This window comes from Microtus pennsylvanicus, chromosome 16 (genome assembly GCF_037038515.1).
Source record: "Microtus pennsylvanicus isolate mMicPen1 chromosome 16, mMicPen1.hap1, whole genome shotgun sequence".
Classification (NCBI taxonomy): Eukaryota; Metazoa; Chordata; class Mammalia; order Rodentia; family Cricetidae; genus Microtus; species Microtus pennsylvanicus.
Genome location: NC_134594.1, coordinates 23,297,575 through 23,317,782, shown reverse-complemented (window position 1 = coordinate 23,317,782; position 20,208 = coordinate 23,297,575).

Genomic DNA, 20,208 nt, shown 5'->3' with positions numbered 1-20,208 from the left:
TATATATGTGTTGCTTTTATTGGTTAACAAATCAAGCTGCTTTCAACCAGTAACTTAACAGAGCCAGAGAGAAGCCATGTAGTCGCCCACAGGAGACCAATGTACCGGAAACTTGTCAGTAAACCCCAGCCACATGGTGATAAACAAATTAGAAATGGGCTAATTTAAGATATAAGAGTTACCAGAAATATGCTTAAGCTATTGGCCAACGGTATTACAATTAATACAGATTTCTGTGTGATTATTTTGGGATGCTGGGAGGCTGGGAAACAAACAAGCACCTTCCCACAACACTCTCCTCTGGAAGACCACATCTCCAACTCCCAACTTTCTTTAATTGTTTATATTCTTTGCATAGGGTTGAGGCCTTGTGGGTTTTTTCTCATCCTCTTTGGCATGTATGTGGGTATCTTCCTTGTTCAGCTCACACTTGGGCAGTCACGTTGGTGAGACTTTATGAGTGTAGCTTCTAATATTACTAGAAAACAATTTCAAGCAAACTTCCGGATCTCCTGGCTCTTAGAACCTTTCCACCTCATCTTCGGCATGTTCTCCAAGCCTTAGATGGGGGAATGTTTTGTAGGTAGATACAGCAATTGGGACTGGGCCACACAACTGTGAATCTGATTCATTGTGGTTTTCTGTAGTGGTTTCCTTCTGTTGCAAAGAGAAGTTTTCACAATGAGAGGTAAAAACTCCACTCATCTGTGGATAAAAGGCTGAGGTCTTCATTTTGTTGTTAGGGATACATCTGTACATTTTATAGAATTTAGTATCACTTGCCTCAGGATGAAAAATTGAGGAACTGAGATCTGAGAGATGACTAGAGAGAGTACTGGCGCCACAGAGCACAGGGAATTTCCCGAAAGAAGCTGAATGTGGTGTTCTGTGGATATTCTGATGAAAGAGTACAAATGTAGGGACCCGAGCTTTCTTTTGTTTTGAGCAGTAAATTCTTCATACCAAGTTTATACAATATCACCAGTTATGATTTTGTCTTTCTTCTTTCTGATTATAGTAGACGGCACCAATTGCCTGTCTGACCTTTGAGAAGCGAATTTCTAAGCTCTAAGACTTCTTTGTATTGTTCAACTTTATTAGGCAGAAATTATTAATGATAGAAAATTATGTCTGTTTATTCATAATTAAGCACTAAAAGGTATTATACTGCTAAAATTTACAGCAATATTCATCTGTTTATTTTCAATTTAAATTATACTTGATTGACAATAAACATGCCATCACTAGTCATTGCTCTTGGTGCCCCCATAATGAGATGCCCACACCTGAAGACATTTTCATCAAAGCATGTAATTACAGCAGTCAAGCTGGAACTGACTTGAAAAGTTCCTTTTTGCTGGTCAGCTTTCATAGTGTCAGAAAGTGCCGTGGCAGGCTGCGGAAGTAGAAAACACATCAATGGTACTACATTGATGAACCCTGAATGCTTTGATGCTGGACTTGCCAGGCAAGATGTGTTCACTGGTGTAATAGTGGAACAAACGTCATAGGAGTAACCAACTGCTTTTGGTTCAGATTTAAGGGTTGTTCCTCAGAAGGAATTCTATAGAAGGCTGATACTTTAAACTTAGTTGAAAGCCTGTAGCTTGGGATGCTATAGGCCCTAAAAGGGAGTTTAATATTGTTGTTTTGCTAAATAGACAGGATATTAAACTGTCTCTTAAGTATTTATGTTTATCTATATCAATTAGTGCTACCCTCAACTTGGGCCAAAGAAACTTCTCCCTGTAGTGGTCAGTAGCTAATGCAGAGACTCATAACAGATGAAGTTACTATTGAGTGTTCAGGTGTAAATAAATCATCTCTATCAACTTCCTCCCAATAATTAAAGAGGGGGCATAAGGAACATAACGGCAGTTGGGCAGTGGTGGCACACACCTTTAATCCCAGCACTTGGGGAGGCAGAGGCAGGTGGATCTCTGTGTCTGAAGCCATCCTGGTCTACAGACAGTCAAGGCTACACAGGAACATAACAGCAGGAGGACTAGAAGGTATGTTGGGGCGTGGCATGACCACTTTTGTGAACTATTCAGCTGTGGTTACCTGTACAAGATGAGGCCAAGATCAGTCAACATTCCAGGAGGCAGCACCAACTGTATTCAGTGGGTTATAAAAGTAATAGAGAAGACATGACTGATCCATTATTTGCATGTATGGCATTGTCAAAGAATAAAGAGAATTATGAAAAGAAAAGAAAAATCCCATTCATACAGCTCTATTCAATAAAATTATAATCTAGATTCTAAGAATCCTCCCTGTCTTAAACTACCTCGTTTCTAGTCTCCAGTACTTACTAAGAGTTTATCAAAAAGGTTTACTCTATAGAGTTGCAAACATTGAGGTTTGAAAGCTTTTACTATTGCAAAATAGTTTCTAATGAATTTAATTTTATTACTGTTCCTTTACAATGTAGTTTTAGCAACATTTGACTGTAAACTTTAGGCAATGTAAATGGACTCTACGGATATTGTGAATAGACTCTGAAATTCAAACAAAAATCCATGTGTTTAATGTGGAACAAGTGAACTTCCTATTGTTTTCACAGTGAGCCAGAACATGTTTGGTAGAAAAAAAATATCCAGTTCACCCTCGGAAGCATGGGTGGTGAAGGTGACTCAGGACTGCTTGACCATTTCATTCTTGAGGAAACCCTAAGTCTAGTAAATAGTTGCTCATCTAGAAGATCAAGCAATGAAAGCATTCACGTATACACGTTAGAGCTGAGAAACTCAATCCAGATCTTGAGGTACCACCTTGGTTTCATCCTAGTCTAATGCCAGCGCATACCATGCTGAAGGCTCGAAGAACTCCTGCTCGGATGGTAGCAATGGGAAGACCCTGTCAGTCAACCTCTCAATAAAGCTGAGTGACTCCTCCAGAAGTCACAGGCTGGCAAAAGGGCCAGGCTCATAAACGACGGTGAAAGAATTGATTGGCAAAGAATTGATTGGCCAGCAATGCCAGACAGCAGCCAAACCTTTCTGAATCATGACTTGTGATGTTCTACTGTCCTTCGTCTCCAAACTACTGGCAGCTTAACTGCCAAATATTGTGGGCAATTTATTTAAAAACGACGTTTAAATAAATGTATCATTTTAGATGTGGTTACTTGGGATTCAAGGGTGATGGTCTTAGGCCTCAGGATACCAGAAATGAATCTCTCAGAACTCACAATCCACAACTGTTGCTCTTAGATTATCTCAAGGTAAAATCTCTGGTCTAGGAGCAGGGCTCAATAAAGGTGGCCACATAGGCTTATTTAGAGAATTCCATGAAATACCCACATGATAATCAATCTACCGTGGTAAATAATAAATGTTACTTGCCTTGTTTTATTCCACTGAAAAATAGAATTGCCAGTAGATTTGGAACTTATTGTCAACACACATTGCCCTGAAAATCCAAGCTAGTAAGAATAACAGACCTAAGGTGACATATTTTAAGAATTTTAATTTTTTTTGTTGATCACACACATACGCCTGAACCTTTCGGTACTTCATCGAAAACGAGAAAGCTGTGACTAAATGGAAGAAGTTGTGCCTTCAGAATGGAGCACGGAGGATGCTTGTGAGCACAGACGTAGACTAGTGTTCGGAGTCCCAATTACAAAGTGATTTTCCACTGGGGCTTCAGGGAAATGCTTCTTTCATAATTCCAAACAGTTTGTGAATTCCCCTTCAAAGCAGGCTCTTCAAGGGGAACTGAATATAACCTCTGCCTAATTCTACCTAGTACTTCATTTCTCTTTTGTTTGCAAGGTATTAATTATTAAATGGGCCTCATATTGATAATTGTACTGCATCTTACTTATTAATGATTCACTATTAAGCTTAAACTTAATATCTCCAGAGGTTCTCGGATCTCTTTGGGCAGGTCATTGCTCTGTTTCTCTCTGCAGGACAAACAGCTGAGGTTTCAGGCTTTAGGGTTTAGGTGGATAGGTCTTGATGGTGTGATTACCCATGAAACAGTTCATTACCCCTAATGCAGTCAAAGAGAGAAAGTGAGCCTTCGACATAGTGAACTAATAGGCAATAAATTATTACACCTGGGGAAAGCAATCATACGTAAGAGCTGTAAATGATCAGAGCCCAGGAGAAACATATATATTTTTTATTTTGCCTCAGGTATGTGTCTTTTGGTTCTTTAAAAAAAAAGACATATTATTTTCAAAGCAAAAAAAAATCTTTTTTTCTAAATCAGTTCTTTGGCTCAGTGTAGATACAGCAAAAGACAAAAAAATTAAGAAAGGTAAATATCTAATGTATGCCTTGTGGTACTGCTTCTTGTGGTCCCCATTTCCTTGTTTGGGCTTCACTCAAATCCAGAATTATACCTGTATGCTTACATTCAAGACTTCAGAGACATACCGTACAAGTTTGCACTATGAAAGGATTACAAACAGCAACCACCAGTTTGTCCCAGAGGGGGCAAAATCCACAGCCTAACAAGCAAGCATTGTTACCAGGGGCTGTAGGGAGAGATTTAATTAACACCAGCAAACCCTCACAAATCTGGTCTACCATGTCCATATGGGACCTTCGAGACCTCAGTGCCATCAGTGCCTGGGTGTCCCCCAGTTGGGATTTGCTCTCAGGGTCATTCCATCACATTCCACTGAGCAGAATAACTTTTCCTTCCCTGAGCCCCATGGGGTCTCCTGCAACTGTTTGCCTGTGTTTTACCACTCCCAAGGCTCCCCTAGTTCAGTTGGCTCCCACTATCTTCAGCGTGATCTCTTCTGAGTTTCTCCTCAAGTCACAGATTCCTAATGAACCTTTTCTCCTATAGAGGAAGGAACATTCAGAAGCTCTCGTCCAGCCCTGAGATTAGGAGAGCCAACATCTTTCATCCAGGCTGTTATGATCTTCCGTCCCTTCAGCTTAGCCAGTAGATTCACCCAGATGCTTCCACGTTAATCCACCATCTTCATGCTTCCCGTCTGAATATTTTGTGTGTTTGTGCTGGTTGTGTCTGTGTGTCCATTTTTTATAACATTTGGAGAGGCATTCAATAAAGGTCCTTGGTTAGGAATGGAAATGGATCTGCTTTGCATTCTTGTTCAAGGTACTGAATATATGTGTGTGCATGTGTGTGTTTAAGTTTGGATTTTAGATTAAATAGATAGAAACTTGCAAGACAGAACTCCTACCTATCTCTGTGGGAACATCATTTTAAGGTGTGACTTTTGTTTAACTCTGTGGAGTTGACAGCTCTCAAGGGAATTCAGTTTCTTCCTTTAATTTTAATGATATCATCCTGGGACTAAGTCTAAGTAGAAGAAATAAGTTAAGCCAAGTTGGGGGCAAGTGAAGAAAAAGGGGAGAGTGACTGGACAGTAAGTATATATCTTTCCTTTTTTAATTTTCTATTGTTGTTGTTGGTTTTTTGAGATAAGGTTTCTCTGTGTAGCAGTCCTAGCTGTCCTGGAACTTGCTCTTACAGACCAGGCTAGCCTCGAACTCACAGAGATCCTCCTGCCATTGCTTCTGAAGTGCTGGGATTAAAGGTGTGTGCCACCACGGCCCAGCTCCTGTTTAATTTTTTTTATAAATGTTAACATAGTCCCTGGCACAAAGTTATCACTTTCCTGTGCTTATAGAGTGAATATATAACCAACTGAATATTTAAGAATATGTGTGTGTGTGTTTAAGACTGAGCCGGTTGAGAAGTTTAGGAGCTATGGGACACCTGTGTGGGCTGAGAGAGGGTGGGTGGTGGGTGTGGTAATGCACTGAAGCAGACAGTTAATTTCTCAGCATAATTAGTTATTTAATTGACCACTCACCCAGTGCTAATGCGTTTGAATTTGTAATTAATCTCTATTTTGTTTGCAGGATTTTATATTTACATTCCCAGTTCTAATTTAACAGCAAAGCTTAACTTATTAAGTGTATTTAACATTAGCCTACTTTAGTTAGTCATGGAGGAAGACTGGAGAGATGGCTCAGGGGTTAAGAATACTGAAGGCACTTTTAGGGGACCTGGGTTAGATTCCCAGCCCCTGCTCACAAGCATTTGTAACTCCAGTCCTAAGGTATCCAATGCCCTTTTTGGGTATGCCTGTGGCACATAGACACTTGTGTAGGCAAACACACATAAACGTAAAAAATAAATTAAAAACAATTTACCATGTCACTACAGCATAGTTTTAATATAACTTTGTGTGTGATAATTAAATTAATTTTTGATAATTTGAAAGGAAAAAAGCATATATATGAGGTAATTTTTGATTTATTGCACTACCTTGATTAAATGTTTTCACATTCAGCTGCTTCTCTCTTTTTTTTTTAATGATTTACATTTCTTTTAGCTTGCTTCTCAGCTGAGGAAATCGTTGTGTGTCGTATGTAACTACCATAACTCATCTTATTTCTTCTAGTAGCTGTCTTGAACCCTTTATAATCGTTGAATTTCTGAAACTGACAGATTATCTCATGTATCTTTATATGTCCCACAATACTTGGCATTTTGTTTCATACGGCAAGCACTCAATAACAAGTTTTAATTAAGTTTAAGATCTTAGATAAATTTTGCTTATACTTGCTTAACCCGAGGTTTCTCTTACTGTGAGGATAGTTTTGGCAATTAAAAGCTCAATAAACACCTTATGGTGCATAGTTAAAGGGTCTGAAAACCAACTTTCATAGAGGCAGGTCAAAATCCTGACTTATGAGCAGTCATTTCTTCAAGAGTAAAAGCCCAGAAATTGCATCCGCTCAGTCAGTATGTGAAAGTACTGGAGGGTCTTGTTCATTTGTTTTATTAGAACCTAGTAACAAAAAAAAATAGTGACCTATTTAGTCAGAGACTGAAAGAACAATGACATGCCTGTAGCACAAGTCAACACAAAGCAATAGAGTATCTTGTACTTCAAATTGCCTTTAAAATAAGGGGGAAGAATACAGTCAATACAATCATATGCATGCACATCAGTGGGGCTGGTAGGCAGGTGGATTAGGAAAAAAAGCGTACCAAAAGGAGCTAGCCATGTAGAGAACAGAAAGTTCCAGTCTCACTTGCTAATGGTGCTTTTGGACTCCGTGTACTTCTTACGCATTGCTTATTCAGCCAACACTTAATGAAGCTTTAACAGCAATGGAAGAAACAGAATGGGCAAAACTAGAGTCTTCTCAGACCTGAGGATCTGGCGATGCTCGGTGCGTGCACTCCAGCTTGAGGTGCATCCTGAAACAGGGAGTCTTCTTGGGTCAGTTTCAGGTGGTAAGCCAGGGCATCAAGACTTGCAGAGATGAGAGATGCTCTTTAAACAGCGAGTCACACAAGGATGGAGGAGGTAGGGAAGAAATGGTTTAGAGGCCCGAATGAGCTGGTGAGCTCCCAGCACAAGCTGTTTCCTAGAGCTCTGTGCACAACAAACAGGTCCACAATCTAGAAATGTTCTCTTAAGAACTATTGATAGAATTCCTGGCACATCTACGTTGTTTTAGGAGAGAGAAATTCACAGTTGTGTATATGGCAGAGTAATGGGTTTTATGTGGTTGAGTGGAGGTGACAGAATTGGTTTTCAGGTGTCTTTTTTTTTCAAGACAGGGTTTCTCTGTAGCTTCGGAGCTGGTCCTGAACTAGCTCTTGTAGACCAGGCTGGCCTCGAACTCACAAAGATCTGCCTGCATCTGCCTCCCGAGTGCTGGGATTAAAGGCATGCACCACCACTGCCCGGCTTCACGTGTCTTAAGACAATCTATATTAAGCCAACATTTGCTCCTTTTATGGAGCATTGACTTAATGGTAGTATATATCAGCAATTCATTTTATTGATAAGATAATGGATGGGGTTTTATTTGTGCTGTGTGACTTATGCAGTTGGGATCAGGGTCAGTTAATATGATAGAAACAAAAAGTAAATTAGTAGTAGTTTAAGGTTTAGCCACTGAGCCACCCCTAAGCCTAGACTTTCCTTGTACAACCCAGGTTCACTCAACAAGTGGTGCTGAGTGTGTTGAGGTATAAGGACATGGGCCTCAGATAAGCTGTGGCTCCTGCCTGTGGGCTGCTTTCAGTGTTCTAGAAAAACAAAGAAGTATGATGTGTCAGTATGACCATTTCGGATAAGTCAACTCACTAACGATCAACTTAGTGAACTTGGCGCAAGTCAACTTAGCAATAAGTCAGTGTAATCAATTTAGCAATAAGTCATTTTAGCAATGCCCATGTACTTGCTGATTCATAACCCTGTTTCTACAAAAGCCAAACTAAACAAAGTAACAAAAAGTGACAGTGATGTATACTTAAATTTGGGTTAACATGTTGCTTGTTATTAGTCATAAAACGACGCCAAAATATTTTGAAGAATTCAAAGACATATAAATGAAGTTTTCAGCATTCAGTTTGTTTTATTGTGATGAGACTGGCTGTTTTCTTAAACCAGATTCGGGAGATGTCTTCTAGACCTTTCTCTGCATATCTTGGAGTAATTCATCATAACTATTTACATTTTCAGTTATAAACAATTAGGTTTCTCAACTTCTTGAGTTCCTTAAGCATGTAGATGACCCCTGAATTTCAAGATTCACACTTAATAATGAAAAGATAATTTCACACCTTTGCTTGTCTTTGGCACAGTGATGTTTCCTCATTAAAACCACTAAATTATTTCAACTATATTATTTTGTATTTTTTTCTCCAAGTCTCATTAAAATATGACTTAAGGTCACAGATATCGCCGCAAAGATTCTTGTGCAATAGTGATTCTATGTCAGGCCAGCAATCAAAAGTTAATATATTTGAATAATTGAACATCGACACCTCTTGTTACTCTCTACCTTAGATATAAACCAGAATGAAAATTATAGCCTCTCACTTTTTGTCATTTATTATTGTTTAGAAGAAAGCCATGATTTTGAAAGAGCAGATATGTTCACATGGTGTGTTCACTGTTCACATATTCTCTCTGATGATGTTTGAAATAGGAATTATTATAAAAGCAATAATACAAAGTTTCTGCTTTGCTAAAGTAAGATGTATTAGAACATTGTTGGATTGACTAGAGAGATGACTCAGAGGTTAAGAGCACTGGCTGCTCTTCCAGAAGTCCTGAGTTCAATTCCCAGCAACCAGATGGTGTCTCACAACTATCTATTGATGTGGGAGTGTCATATATCAATCTGTTGATTTCATTGTTTAAGCAATAAAGAAACTGCTAGGCCCATTGGATAGGCCCACCCTTAGGTGGGTGGAGTAAACAGAACAGAATGCCGGGAGGAAGAGGAAGTGAGGTCAGACTCCACAGCTCTGCTCTCCAGAGCAGACGCCTTCAGAGAGACGCCATGCTACCCGCTCCAGGGAAGACGCACGCCATGCCCCAGCTCCGACCCAGGATGGACTTAGGCTAGAATCTTCCCGGTAAGCGCACCTAGGGGCGCTACATAGATTATTAGAAATGGGCCAGAGCAGTGTTTAAAAGAATACAGTGTCCGTGTAATTATTTGGGGCATAAGCTAGCCGAGCCAGGAGCGGGTGGCTGGGGTATTGGGGAACGCAGCCCCGCCGCTCATATTACTGCAAATGACGCCCAGACGTGTGGCTAACTAAACCCACTTAAAAAACCTGAGAAGTCGTAAAAATAAGGGAGAGAGAGTTTAACACAGATTTTTGCTGTTTGTTGGTGGCGTGCTGTAGAGAGATTTCCTGATTCGGCAACAGCAGCAGAAAAAACGCTGTGTCATTTCAAAGAGTGGCTTCCTGGGGCTGTGCCGCCAGTGCAAACTCTGGCTTTATGTTTGTGTTCCCGCTTGGGATCGGAAGGAGAGTGCTCTGAGACCTTGACGATGACTCAGAGCTCCCCGCCTACTCCTGGGCAGAAGGCAGAATCAGGCTTAGGCAGGCGGAAGAGCATGGCGGATTCCTGCCGCCATACAGAGACGTGTTTTCAGACTGCCTAGTGCTCTGCATGTCAGATTTGGATGTAACTTGGATGAAAAGAATTTCTGTGCTGCACGCTCAGTCTCAGAATTAAAGTGCTGAGTGCTGCTCCTAACTGGTGGCCCCAGAGCTAGCACAAAATGGTACGTCCTCCATTTTGAAATTTTCCTGACTCAGCAGCAGGAACAAACCTGTGTTGTTTTAAAATGCCGGCTTTCTGGGCCAGCCTGCCAGGGCAAACTCTGACTGTTTGAGGCAGGAGGGCCGGCTACTGAGAGAGGACTTGAGTGTTGTCTGTTGTAGCTTGCTGGCTGGCAGGGACCTTGAGCCATAGAGGTGTGGCTATAAACATGGCTGCAGCCTGTACACCAGCCATGAGGCTGGAAAGCTAAGGAATGGGCTGGATCCAGCCGGCAAAGCCACGCCTTTAGTCCTACTGATATTGCTCAGTAATTTAAAGGCTCATGTGGTCAAAAAACAGAGAGATATACAGTAAAGAGAGATTCAAAGACAGAGAAAATTTCTGAATGGTTTAAAGTGTGTTAAAAATATATGCAAGCTAAAAGTTGAAGTTCTTAAAAAAAAAAGGAAGAGAGTTGTTGTGTGTCCTAGTACACACCTTTAATCCCAACACTTGGGAGGCAGAGGGAGATAGACCTCTGTGACTTCAAGGTGTGGTAGCACACGCCTTTAATCTCAGTGCCTTGAAGGCAGTGACAAACAGTTCTCTGTGAGTTCAAGGTGTAGTAGCAAACACCTTTAATCCCAATGCCTGGAAGGCAGAGACAGGCGGATCTCCGAGAGTTCAAAGACAGCCAGGTCAAAGATATATGCTCAAAAAGCAAAAAGTTAACGTAGGAATGTCACAGCTTAGTGCCTAGTGATTTAAAGGCGCAAATCAAAAGTGCTCCTGGATAGTAAAAAAATTGCAGATGCACAATAGGACAGATTCAGACCACTGAATGAGTCACACTGTTGGATGAATGTACGTTGGCTTGGAAGAGAGAAGAAAAAGAATATAGAGAATAAAGTTAATGGTTTAAAAAGAAAAAAGTAAAAGTAAAGTCTTTAAAGAGACAGAGTACAGATAGTTATAGATATAAATAAAAATAAGCCGCGTAAAGATGGAAAATTCACAGAGAGTCTGGATTATGTACATTGTGTTTTCTTTAAATTTTTTGACTGTGAAGGAGCTAAGTACAGAGAGATATTTCATTATATGGGCTGCCAAGCTAAACCAGAATGGATATAAGGGTATTACGATTTCGAAATTTGGATCTAAGGACATGATGCTTTGGAAAGGAGTTTCTTGTTTTGTTTTCACAGAGGATGAGACCCTGTTCATTTCTTCAATCCCGATTTGGTATGATGGACCACGTCCTCCTGAAGGGTTGCTGTGAACATCTTCAGAAAATTGCTTCGCTCAACTGCCAACTGAGATGACCCTGGCACACAGGTTACACCCTAAATAATCTGATTAACGACGCCCCCATTCAGCAGGAAGCAGTTTGGAGAGAAAAACTGCGCCCATGTTCCCAAATATGATTTATAAACGTTCTTTTACATTTAAAGGGGGATATGATATAGACATGAATAATTTGCATTAGTATAGATTTCGCTTTATTGATAGAGATTTACGGTCAATTTTGTTATATGTATAAATGTTTCTGATGTAACTTTACTTGATAACTGTTTTGTTATATGTAATTTTGCTATGTTAAGGTTAAAGCCTTCCTTTTTTTGTTTAAACAGAAAAAGGGGAAGTGATGTGGGAGTGTCATATATCAATCTGTTGATTTCATTGTTTAAGCAATAAAGAAACTGCTAGGCCCATTGGATAGGCCCACCCTTAGGTGGGTGGAGTAAACAGAACAGAATGCCGGGAGGAAGAGGAAGTGAGGTCAGACTCCACAGCTCTGCTCTCCAGAGCAGACGCCTTCAGAGAGACGCCATGCTACCCGCTCCAGGGAAGACGCACGCCATGCCCCAGCTCCGACCCAGGATGGACTTAGGCTAGAATCTTCCCGGTAAGCGCACCTAGGGGCGCTACATAGATTATTAGAAATGGGCCAGAGCAGTGTTTAAAAGAATACAGTGTCCGTGTAATTATTTGGGGCATAAGCTAGCCGAGCCAGGAGCGGGTGGCTGGGGTATTGGGGAACGCAGCCCCGCCGCCCCATATTACTACAATCTATAACGAAATCTGGTGCCTTTTCCTTTCATGCAGGCATACAAGCAGGCTGAACACTGTGTACATAATAAATAAATAAATAAATATTAAAAAAAGAACATTGTTGGATCATCAATAATATAAAGTATAGGGACTATTAAAAGAATTATAAAGGGTCATTGTTAATGGCTTCATATTTAAAATATAATTATTTAATGTACAATTCTTAGTTTAAGACCATATCTTAATAATAGATTTTTTACTACTAATGTTTATATTTTTTCTTTTTCTGATACATTATTTTTTAAATTTAATTTAACATTTTTATTTATTATGTATAGTGTTCTGCCTGCATGTATGCCTGCATGCCAGAAGAGGGCACAAGATCTCATTACAAATGGTTGTGAGCCACCATGCGGTTGCTGGGACTTGAAATCAGGACCCCTGGATGTGTTCTTAACCTCTGAGCCATCTCTCCAGCCCCTGACACGTTATTTTTTAATTGTTTCTAGTTTTTAAATGCCTGTGAAAGGTGTCACCAATATATGTATATATGTTGCAAATTTACCTATCACATCTGTCTATGAAAACAACACACGTGAATTTTTACAGTTACAAACACTAGTTATCTCAACTTGGAGAAGGCGATGAGAATGTAAGCATTGCTATTCTTTCTTTACAATATTTGTATTATCCTTTGTGTTAAAATCGGCACAGATTTCTTTTGTCATTTGAGAGCGTACCAGAATAAATGCAATTATGAAAACAAAAGCTTCTGATGAGGGTCTGGTAACAAGATTCCGTAGGTAAAGGTGCTTGCCACCTTAGAGGCCTGAGCCTGATTTCTAACTTGCATGCAAAATTAGAGAGAACTGGTTCCACAAAATTGTCCTCCGGTGCCACACATGCACATGGTACATGTGTGCGCACATACATCATGCGCTCCACACGCTAACAGTAACACTGACATAACAAGTAGAGTTTCCAATTAGCGAAAGATTTGGTAATGTGGTATAAAGACTGACAGTCTTCTCTTATAAGGATACAAATAGTTCATTGTGAGCCGGCATATTAATTATGTTTATTGTTCATTTTGTAATAATCCAGGAATCAAGAGAATAATAGCCACACTCACTATAACCTCTAGTGAACCATTACGGAGAGTTGTGCTTCCTGTTCCTGTGACCTTAAGTTCTACTGGCCTAGAAGTTTTGGAGAGTGGAGAGTGTTCCTGCCAGGAGCTGTAACAAGCCATCTATTGAACTGGAGGCTAAGACTTCCCCCTGGCTACTTTGGACTTTTGACACCCTTAAACCAAGAGATAAGAAAGGAATAACAGTGTTAGGAGGGGTGATTGATCCAGATTACCTTGGGGAAATTGGATTGCTTCTCCACAATGGAGGTAAAAAAGATTATGCTTGGAGTACAGGAGACCCTTTAGGGCATCTCTTGGTGTTACCATATCTTGTGATTAAAAAAAAAAAAACAAAACAACTATATAATATAGGCTGGATGACAAAGGACACAGACACTTTAGGAATGAAAGTGTGGGTCACTCCACCAGAAAGAGAACCAAGGCCTATTGAGGTCCTTGTAAAAGGTGGAGGAAAAGAATGAGTGGGAGAGGAAAGTGCCTATAAATACCAGCTAAGGCCACATGACCAGTTGTAGAAACAGATTATATAACCAGCAGTCCAGACACAAATCTTCCTATCAGTGCTGCTGGGCAAGGCAATCTAGTAGGAGGAAAAGGGTCCCAAGTGCAATCAAAAGTGACGCCCTGACTCCCACTGTCAGGATTTATCTTAAAATACCAAACCATAAGCTTTATACAGAGGACCCAGGACAGACCCATGCAGGTGCTGTGTTTGCTGGTTCAGTCTCTGTGAGTCCCTGTGTCCCCTGATTAGTTGATCCTGCAGGCCTTGCTCTCCTCAGTATCCTTGATCCCTCTGGTTCCCATAATTCTTCCTTTCCTTCTCCCTCAGGCTTCCCTGAGCACCAAGAGGAGGAACCCAGTGAAGATCTCCAACTTAAGCTCTATAATGTTTGACTGTGGATTTCAGTATCTGCTGCCTTCAGTTGCTGAATGAAGCCTCTCTGATGCCTGGACTATGAGTTTAGCAGAATCAATTCATTAGGAATCATTTCATTGACATTTTATTTATTTATTTAGGTTGTTGTCTTTAGTTCATGCAATGAAACATCATTTAAGAGTGTAGGACCCAGGCATGACAAGCTAAATGTAGGCCTGAGTCTCAGTTTACCGTAAGGCATTAAAGATCACAAACTGAGACCACCCATGCCCCACCCAGAAACAGACCATCCAAAGGAAATTCCTAACATTTCAACCCTTGTAGGTAGGATCACCTGCCAGCACACACTCATGCTTCTCATCAAGGCAGCCAATCAGGGGTCCTGAACCCTAGTAATCCTGGACCCCTACCTAGATTTTTGGCTCTTTTCTTCCTGCTAGAGTGGTGTGGATTTATCCAGGTCTTTCATAAAAACCCAACCTCAACTGAACTTGGGTCTCTCTGATCACTCCAAGATGTTAGATCCATGGAGAGTACTGAAAGACCTGGATAAATCCAGACCCTCCCCTCCTAGCAGGAAAAAATAGAGCCAAAAATCTAAGCAGGGAGAGAAGAATCAGAAATCTTGGATTAGCCGGTTCAGTGACTCTGTTTCAGGAACTAGCTGAAGATAAAGTTAGATTATAATCTTGAGGAAAAGGGAGTTGCCCCCTTGTGATCATCACTGGTATTTTCGGAATTTTCTATGATGCCCTCCTTACCCCCTTCGGATGACTGCGCTGTGGTTTCTTCCCTTAAAAACCCCTTTTCCCAGTTACTGGGGGTCGAGCTCCTTTGCGTGGGTTATGAGTTTTGGCCCCAGTGCACTGGTACCTATCAATAAACATCGTGTGATTGCAGCAAGGACAGTCTCTCCTGAGTTACTGGAGGGGTCGTGTTATTCTGAGACTTGAGTGACAGTCTCCCCACACCGGGGGTCTTTCATTACAAGTTTGCAAACTTGTATAAGAATAAAGGCTCTTTGCTTTTACATACAGAACTCGGTCTCCTGGTTGTGTCTCACAACCATATTGCTTTCTACAATACTTTAAATCTTATTGGTTTTCTCTTTTTGGAAGGTTCAGGGGATTTATTTAATTTCCATTTCTCTGAAAAATTGCCACTATTCTTTGTACCTAAAGCAACCTTTCTCCCCGAAATTGCCTGATGTGTGCATTCAATCATTCATTCTTCATAGCAACCACCCTCATCCTCTAGTCTGGCATCCTCTTGTAATAACAAAGCATACCGTTTCTTTCTCAAGAGTAGGCTTTTACCTTTATTTCGTTATGAGTGTGTGTACCATGTGCATATGCCCACCACAGCATACAGCAAGTATGTGGAAGTCAGAGAACAGTCTCAGGAACCAGTTCTCGCCTGCCACTGTGCGGTTCCTCCTCAGATCTTCAGGCTTGACAAGAAAGCATCTTTAGCTGCTGAGCCAGTGTCTTGGAATAATTGGAGAGCCCCGAGCTCAGTTAGAGTTGGGTTTTTATAGTAGTAGAGGAGGGGGTAAGGGGTTTCTAAGGTTCAGGACCCCTGATTGGCTGATATTTGTCTGGGGGTATCCTGGTGAATGTGTGTTGGCTGGTGATCCTATCTACAATGGCTGGAATGGTAGAAATTTCCTTTTGGATGGTCTGTTCTTGAGTGGTGCTCTGGTAATCTCAGTTTGTGGTCCTTCCTGCAACCAGGTATTGTCTCAGGGTAAATGACTGAGACTCAGACCTCCATTAAGCTTATTGAGGCTAAGCCCAATATTGGCAGGTGATAATGGTTGGAAGTTAAGGACTTCCTTTGGGTGCTCTGTTCCTATAAGCCTTGACTGTTGATTCTACAACACCTAAATGATTTCTAAACCTATTTTTAGATTAAGTAATCAAAATGTGATAATTCAGTGGAGAATTTCATTGTCTTGTCATTTGTTTTTAAAATTGGGTATGTCTTGATCTTGCATATGGAATTTTATTACAGGCATCTTTAGTGTATGTCATTCCCTGGGGCACAGAGGAAAAGAGCATTTCTCTTATTTTGGTACCAATCTTTAGTTCTCTCAGTGACCCATTTTAACCAAGAGCCCAAAGTTTTATCTCCTGTCACAGATCCAAGATTTCTTATATTTTTGTGTCACCTGTTATAATGATTACAGGTGGTGAGCCTGCTGTTTTATTTATTTATTTTTTTTTGTTTTTATGCTGTTATCAAATTCTTTGGAGAAGACTTTCAAGTTATCAGCTATGTCTTCTCTTATATGTTTTCTTCTTCCTTTTTGAAAATGATATTCAGTTTAAAAACACAGTGATGAGTGAATTGGTGTTTAAGTATCACTCCCTACACGTTCATCTTTCACAGAAAAACTCCTAGAGACTACAGCAGCATCAGCATCAGCATCTTCAGCACATTCCATCAAGGCAGTAGGCACAAGATCCCCACTTGAACATCTAGCTATGTATCTGTGTCCACAGGGCAGCCTTGAAAAAGGGGGTGAGAGTCCTTATTTCTGACACCAACTTGGCTCTTGGGTGTGTCTCTAGCCTACACTGATCTTTCTGAATTCATATTAAAAGTTTTGCATCTGTCCTCAAAGAATGTCACGGCTCTTGTTCCAAAAATATCTCGTTGCATCTGTTCATAGGGGTTAGAGTGACTGGTGTGCAAGTAGAGCGATATGTCTGTTATTGAATTAAAGGCAATCTGTGCTAGCATTTGGTTATCATGGTATCAACAATGTGTTGTAGTTTGAGACCATTCAAAACAGGAAGCACTGAAAAGCCTGGAACTTTGTCTTCTTTGTGTCACCCTTTAATGAGATTTGTGGCACACCTGAATTTACTGTCACTCTTTCTTGGAGATAATTGCAGTCTGCTGCAGGCTACTTTAGAACTTCAGTTTTATTTCTTATCAAGGACTCTCTCCTCCCCTTGCTGGTCACTTCTGAATTATATGTGGGATGATGGATTAGAAAGCCTCTAATCTTAAAAGCCATCCCTATTTTCTTAGACATAACAAACAGACACAACAAAAACAAAAAAATAAAAAAAATGCCCAGTTAGCTTTGAATTTCAGACAAATAATGAACACCTTAGTATACTTCCAATCATATGTAACATACTTTTCTTTGTTTCTTTGAAGATTAAATATAAGGGAGTCCTTTATACTCTATCTCATAATCTCATTTGCATAGTCACAGGAAGTTGGAATTGGAAAAATGTGAAAGGAAAGAGGTGAATGATTTTGCTTAACTGAACATAAAGTCATAAGAGAGCCCCACTCCATTGCCCTCAATGTTCTGCCTTTACTCACCAATGTTCTAGCAGCTACATTAGAGTCTTTCTCATGGGAGTTGGTATTTGTAGCAGAACAGAAATGGAAAGGTTAGAGGAATGAGATTCTCAGGGGCTTTCCAGAGCTCAAGTCCTTGTTCAAGGAATGTGGGACTTCCCCCCAGCTTTTACCCTGGCAGGAGACCTCACAATGGAGGGGTGAATTGAGAAAATCTATGGATTAAGCAGAAGTCTAAGTACATTTGAGCTTTTGAGATCTCCCCTTTTTCCCTTTAGGTACATACAAGTTTTTTTTTTCATTTTGTATGTAGATTTGGTATGTAGAAGTTTCCTGATCCCTTTATACCCAAATGATTTTGAGGGGTGCCATAAATTTGGGTGAAGTTTATCAATCGTTATGATTGAGTTCATAAAAGATCAAAATGAAAAGAGATTTAAGATGTTGTAGAAGGGAATTAAACCAGTGTGGGAAGAATATAAGCATAGGACAGACTTGAATCACAGTCTTTGTATCACACTGCTATTGCTATCCAAGCCTGAAGCACCAGAGGAAGAAGTGACTTTTGGAGCCAGGGACAGATATGGGAAGAGGGCTGTGCAGCAGCAGCTAAGTGATGGCTATTGTTGGGTGTCAACTTGACTACACCAGGAACTAATTAAAAACCCAAGAGCATCCTTGTGAGAGATGATTAGTTAATCACTGGAGGTAGGAAGACCCACCTTAAATCCAGATCACCTGAGATTAGGAGACCTACCTTAAATGGGTATCTTTTGATGTTGGAAGACTCACCTTAAATCCAGACCGTAGGCAATCAGAAGGCCCACCCTAAGTGTAGGTCACACCGTCTTGTGGCAGCCTACGTAATGGACAAGGAAGAAAGAAGCCTTTGCTTTTGCCTTCTTGACCTCACCCTCACTGGCATTAGAGCCTCCTTCTCCATCACATACTGAAGACCAGCTGACACATCTAGGCTCATGGACTGAGCAATTCCTGGGTTCTCAGACTTTCCTTTGGGACACAGTCATTGTTGAACCAGCAGCACCATAATAAATCCCAAACATATATTGATTCCGTCTGTTCTGTTCCTCAAGAGAACCACAACTTCTATGCTTGTCTAACGATTGGCAAACTTTCCTGCATTCCAGCTTTTGCTTCTGTAAACTTCATATTTGCCTTCATTTTCTCCACTACGTGTTTCTGGATCCAGAGACCACAAAACTGGCTTGCATTGTAAGTGGGCCATCAGATCCACCAAAGTGTCATATCACAGGGTAGTAGCCATTGAGTAGACTCCTAAAAGTCTGCCACAGCGTTTCACAAGGCAGTCGCACAGATGACTGACTGAAAACTATAGAGATGTTTAGTAAACATTGTCCCCCATTGAACTTTGTCTTATGACTCACAGTAACACTGCACTGGTTTGGTGGGAAGGGATGGGCAGTCTTTAGTGTTGGGAGCGATAGCATCAGTAAATTGCTAAACTTCCAGAATCTTGTGACCCTGCAATTCTTCCTTTGTTCCTCTTTAGCTCAGTGGGTGTCCCTGAGCCTCAAATGTTGTTGTATTTATAACAAACACTGCATCCTTCTTCACTCTTTTTCTCTGGAAAGCATTCATGGCTGCCTGTGAGTTTGGTGAGGATTGTTTTGTTTTTTGTTTGTTTTTCTTTTCTTTCTTTCTTTTTTTTTTTTTTTTTTTGACAGGAAGTCTTTCTGTTAGCCCAGTTGTCTTTGCCTCTAAAACCTCAGGGTCACCTGGCTCTCTCAATTAGACCTAGAGGGCTCGGGCAGTACTTAGAAAGACTTCTGTAAGTTTTATGTTTCCCTCCAAAACATACCTCAAGCCCTGTATAAATCAACACGTACACCCAGATTTTTCGGGGTGAACATACCTATATGTGACATGTACTTGCACTCCAGGATCCACATACATGATGAGCCAAGAGAAACTTCAAGATGCCTTGAACAAGGATGCCTGGGGCAGTCTCTGTCCTTATGAAAAACTCTTGGCTGCAATTATCCATAAAACTGGGTGTGTTTGATATTCACTTGATGCTTATTCATTTAGATGAGGAATTAAATATTGAAATTACTTTTGAACTTCTGGAGATTTTTAAAGGCCCTTGAATGAGCTGCTAATGCCTCTAGTTTTAGATGAAGCCAGCACTAGACAAACTTCAGATTCGAATTCCTGTTTAAGTCTTCCTAACTAAGGGTAAAACACCTAGCTGGGAAGGCCTCTTTTCCATCAGGGGAATAAGATGTCCTTTTGCCACATTGAGTCCTGATGCGGCTTATTTGGTGCTTTTGAGTTTGTAATATAAATAATGGTCACATGGACACACAAATGGATTTGTGTTATGGATGCGAGTTTACATGTGAAGAAGTCGTCTAGGATCCATTTTAACAGACACGGTATGGGCTCAGTCTGTGGTGGGTGCTCTTCCTCTGCAACTGGACATGTTGGGGTGTTTGGATAATCAGCAGTAGGGATCAATTTAAATTGCTGACATGTCAACCTTGATTTGGACCAGAGATGCACAGAAGTGAATTCCTTGTGAGTGTCCACTCTTGAGTGCGTTCTCATTGCTGTGTGTGGAAAGTAAAAAACAGAGACAAGTTGAAAGCGGGGGAGGGGGTAGGGGCGGGGGAAGATTGCTATGCAGAGAAGGCTTTGTGTGTGTGCTAATAAATAAGTTATGATATGGCATTGTTGCCATAGCTAAATACAGTGAAATGAGTTAGAACACTTCTGAGAAGAGAAAATGCCGTG